Here is a 5467-nt window from a genome sequence, read left to right as displayed (position 1 = left end):
AAAAAAAAATGTGTTCAAAGAGTGTGAAAGCAAGCACATATCCCGCCTTAAAAGGACTTAGAGTCCAAGAAATGGTGACATTATCATCACCATCCAGGCCAGTGGTTCTTATGTGGAAGCCTGCATTTTAGACAGGATTATTCTTAAGACACATTCATGGTTTTTTGAAAATACTGCACAGTTAAATTAGTCTCAGGACCACTATTAATATTATACTTGTGTTGACTCCCCTCCTTAAAATCACAATGTAAATTAGCTAATTCCAGCCACTGAAATAGCTAGGTATTAAAACAGTTTTCTCTCAGATTGTGCAGTATACATGGACAAGCACTGTATGTCCAGGTGACTCATTAGACGACAAAGACAAATTCTAGCCAAGAAATAAAATATAAATGATACTGTTATAAAGTGATACACACTATAATAGAGATATATGCAATGTACACTAAATAGGGAGTAACCAATTCCCTTTTTAAAAAATACAGTTGGTGCTTGTTCTGAGTACCTATTAATGCAAACCACATCTGGGAATTTGTATTTAGTGACATAAATAATTTTATAACTTTTCATTCCCTGTACTTGAGCTAACAATGAAATTAAGAAGTCTGGATATATATGAATGAATAGCAACATGAGATTCTATAGCGAGAAAAAGAAGGGAGAAAGAGAGAAAGAAAACAGGCAAGGGATGGAGGGTGGGAAGAAAAAGGAAGCTAGAAGGACTGATATTCAGAGAAGGCTGAATGACTACTGGAAGACAGTCAAGGAAAAACTGAAAGTGTGACAGGGCTTGAGGTGGATTTGAAGAGGCGGGCTTAAAGGGATTTCCAAAAGTGGGAGGGTGCTGTTGAGGTCTCCTGTGAACTAGAGATAGTCAAGGATGGGTTGGAATACTGTAGAGATGCAAGCCTAAGCTAGAGAGCAAAGGTAGGAAAGTCAGAAACACTAGGGGAGGGAGGTATGGGGAATGACTATTGCATTTAATTGGCGTTTGTACAAAAAATGTAAATACAGGTATGGGAGAGAAGACATAAAGTACTGTACCTAAATGTCCCACAAATATAAGCAACATACCTTCTTTGCAGAGATATGAAAGAATTAAAGCACCTGGAAGGAAGGCGTCTGGGAAGAAGGCATAGAAAAATAAATCTCAAGGGTTGGTATGATGATACCATTGTGGAGAAGATAAGCAAGAAAGAGCTGATATTGTGATAAGAAATATTTTCAAAATTTATTTAATACAAGTCTGTAGCTGGTTCCTAAATCCAAGGTATTTTTCCTCCTCAGCTTCAATTCCCATTATGACTCACCCGTATCTGAGAGTACCCTATTAAGTTATTTGCTAGTATGTCTGTTGTCTATATAGTGAAATAGAAAGTTCAGAGAGCAGAGACCTTGTAGAACAATGGCTAGCCCTCTTTGAATATCCACCAAATGAATCAATGAATCCTTTCATGACTTTTCATCCAGAAAGAGAAAGGATAAGTATCTTCCTTCACACTGGCCTGACCTGGAGCTCAACTTGGCAGAGTGAATTCTTTGTCTTCCTATGATACTTCCCAGGCTTTTACTTAAACTTGGGCTTTGACATTAACAATGAATATAATCCATCATGGTGAAATAGTTTTATATAGTGGAAAGACACTGGGGTGGAAGTAAAGATGCCTGGTTTCTAGTCTTAGTTCTATTATACTCCTGTCAGGCAATGGACATTAATTTCATTATTTGAAAAATAAAGACCAAAGGTTTCCAAGTCATTACCAGCTTCCAACATTTCCAATTCTAACAAAGAACATCCCACGTATCTATAGGGCTGCATATGGAATCTGATTTCCAGGATTTTGTAGCATAGAATAATATATACTCCGCCAAAGTAAAACAGCAGACGTAAAATGTATTTCTTCCACTTGAAGAAGTTCCCTTGCCCCAGGATAATTTTAGCTGATCTATTTTAGAAACAGAAATTTATAAATTTATAAATTCCCTTTTATCCTGTCTGAAAGCTGAGGCAGATTCCGTAATTATTCAAAATCACAGATATTTTTTTTTTTGACCTGAAAAGAACTTCAGAAACCATCTCACCTAAAGTAAGTCACTTAGAAAGGAAGACATAGGCGCACAGAGATGCTAGAGACAAACTCAAGAAGTGTTAGGAACCAGGTCATAAAACTCCAGTGGGAAGTAGTGAAAACCACCAACTTCATCCCACATGAAGGGGGGGAAGTTGTAGGAGAAGATGACGGGATCAGATCCCTCCAGCCAACTTTACGTGGTTAACGACAATCTCTATTTCCAGACCTAGAGCCCCACATTAATGCTCCTTTTGGCCTACAGACTGGCCTCCAGGCAACAGAAGTTGCAGTGTCTCTGCCCACCTATTTCATGTGCTGCTGTCACACAAGTGAGAGACTCCATCTTCTGTCTTGCTTGTCACTGATGTCATTAAAAAAACAATAACAACAGTATATTTCTAAGGCTACAGCATTTATCTCAATTTTTCCCCAAGGAAGGACCATATTAGCATGGCAATGAACACTAATACCTTCTAGCTCAGCCAATAAAGTCTTGAAATCCTGCAGCTCTAAAGGATTCCACATTGGGTTATTGCTGCATCTTCTCAGCCCACCAGCTGTGAAAACCTGGCTTAGCAAAGCTGGCAATGGGCTCAATAACTTACTTCCTAAACCAGGAAAAAAGGTTAAGTTCCGAGAAATGTAATTCTGTAGAGAGACAAGTGAGGAGCATCTGGGAGGCTAGGAGTATTTTTTTTTTTTAATTAAAAATTTGCAAGTATAAAGAGGCTCTTCCGTGAAAAATCAGTAAAGAATAAATTAAAATGCCGTGTACAAATAAGCGAACATTTAAAGGAATTGGCTGCAATCATGTTTTAAAGTCACTGGTTCTGATGAATTTGCTTGCCAAATATTAATGCATGAGTTTTAAAAACTATGTAATACACCAGGGAAACATGATTTTTTGACATCTCAAAATAATAACCATAAATTTCCTTCATTCATTTTATTAATTCATACATAGTAAATTGCATGGTATATTCTTCAAAAAGAGTGAAAGCTTTAGCATTGAATCAGTTTGCTTGCTTCTCTAACCAGAAAATATTATTCCAAGCTTTGGAATTCCTAGAGAGAGACAAAGAGAGATAAAGATGCAGTAGAAAAACTTGAGGAAGGTTGAGAGTGCTTCATACACTCTAGGGGGAAAAGATGAGATCATTTGGAATATTAAGGAGCAAAAGAAAGAAAAGCAAGAGGAGAGGAAACAAAAGCAAGTGTAATTAACATATAAGTAATATTTATTTAATTTTTACTATGTCCAGGGTTCTAATGTCGACACTGATGTCATGGCCTTGAATTAGGACAAAGGTTTGAGGAATGTCGAATGCTAGGTGCTGATGGCATATCTAAGTGGAAACAGTTCATTCAAGTAAAGGCGGCTAAATACCTCTTTAACAGGAGGATGTTGTAGGTCTAGAGCTCAGCAAAGAGCATCAGTAGGTGGGGACCTCAGCATAGAGAAGGGGTGAATGTCATGTGTAGACATCACCCAGGGAGAGGGTGCAGAACAAGGAGAATAAAATTAAGATCAGTCTAGAGAATGTCAACATTTAAGGAGCAAGCTGCTCAAAGAGATAGCAGCAAATTAGAAGGGTAATCTCTTCTGGTTGAAAGAGCCATCAGCTATCACTTTTTTTGACACATCTGCTACTTTGGAGGAAATCCCCGTCACCCAAGGTTGAAGTCACGACTTAAATTTTCAGTCTACTGTTAGCTAGTACAAATACTATGAGCCAGTATGTCAATCAGGCAAATTCAAACATTCAATTCAAAAGAGAACCTCATGACCAAGTCAGACTATGAAATCTTTTAGCAAACATGGTAGAAAAGGCATTTTAGTGCGTAGGATAAGTAAGCACTAAAGCACCAAAAGCTTCTGGAATCCAGCCCAGAGTGTCCAGCTTCATCAGTGAAAAGTATGCAGTATTTGGTGTAAAAGCCAAGAGGCAGAGATAGTGGTATTTGTAGCCAGGTGTGATAGGTATTACCTTCGCTGAATGTCATCTAGAGGTGTCCTCCCACATATATCACTTTTTGCTTAAGCGGCAGAAAATGTTTGCAACTTTGTTTGCAACTCTGATCCCCAATCAATACCATGCAGGATCAGAAAGACAGGTAAATAAGTGTTTGAAGGAAGAAGTGATTAAAAGAATTAATTGTGGCCTAGAGGTCAAGCAAGGTACCTAATAGAAGATGTTGATGTAATAACATGGAATTTATCAGTGATCTTGGTTAGAGTAGTGTTGGGTTGAAAATCTACACTGAATTGGGTAAAGGAGAGCACTGATAAGAGGAAGTAGAGACACTGAGACTAGACAATACCTTTAATAAATCTTGTGATAAAGGGGAAGAAGGCAGTGACATAAAAGCTAGAAGATATGGGGTAAAGCAGGGACTTGTACATATTTAAATGCTGAAAAGAAGAATCAAAGAAAGAGAAAGAAATTGAAAACTAAGTTTAAGGGGCTACAAGGTGGAGAAAGTTTCTTTTGAAGCGGGTGATGAGATTCTGTATTCAGATGAGCTCATTAGTCCTAGGAGTCCTGCATAACTGTTCCACCACAGTTAGGGCAAAGGCAGAAGATTGGGTGTGAAGTATATGAATTTATGTCATGGGAGCAGGAGCATGAGGATATCACCATCTGTTTCTGTTTTGTTTGATAGTAAAGACGTTATCTTCTGAGCTATCATCACTATGGCTGAGTGCGATCCTGGCCATGGAGCTGATCTACATGACACAGCATACCTCTCCTGTCTTGCCTGCTGCTCTCCTCAGCCGTGGATTTCAGCAGATCTGCCTTTTCTCCTTCCCACTCTGTTTCTGGTGAATCTGCTCACATCCTGCACCTGTGGCCTACACCTTAAGTCTTCTATGTGAAAGGAGAGGGGAGAGAGGAAGGAGACTAAAAGAATGGGTAGCAGAGTCAAAAGTTTTCAAAGAATTTTTTGGCATTTGGGTTGTTTACATATCTTACCTATTATAGATTGTGTTGTAATAAACACAGGGATGTGGGTATCCTTTTGAGTCAATGTTGGAATACTACTCAGTGATCAAAAAAGATGCCATTTGCAGCCACATGGATGTAGCTCAAAGGGATGATAATCAGTGAAATTAGCCAGAAGGAAAAAGAAGAATATTGGATGATCTCGCTTATAGGAGGAGTATAGGGAAACCAAATAAGGAAAAACATAATAATAATACATTAAAAACAAAATTAACAGACAACTATAAGCCAGAGATATTCTGCAGGGGAGGGGCAAGCACAAGGGACTACAGTGATGGTACACAGGTGACTTGGTGGTGGGAATTTTACAGGGACAACACCTGAGAAGAGAAAGCAAATATTGCACAAAAATGAACAATGTTGTAAAATATATATTAATTAATTGGTTGA

The 5467-nt window shown here is 38.3% G+C and overlaps 1 protein-coding gene across 3 annotated transcripts in view; it reads right to left on the bottom strand.

The window, feature by feature from the left end:
• NELL2 (NEL-like 2 (chicken)) overlaps positions 1 to 5467 on the bottom strand; it is a 334876-nt gene that overhangs the window by 157875 nt on the left and 171534 nt on the right. The gene's annotated exons all lie outside the window — the stretch shown is intronic.

This window comes from Condylura cristata, unplaced genomic scaffold (genome assembly GCF_000260355.1).
Source record: "Condylura cristata isolate star-nosed mole 26May11 unplaced genomic scaffold, ConCri1.0 scaffold00004, whole genome shotgun sequence".
In the NCBI taxonomy this organism is placed as follows: Eukaryota; Metazoa; Chordata; class Mammalia; order Eulipotyphla; family Talpidae; genus Condylura; species Condylura cristata.
Note: the sequence above shows the minus strand (reverse complement) of the source record. Positions and strands in the feature narration are given on the sequence as shown.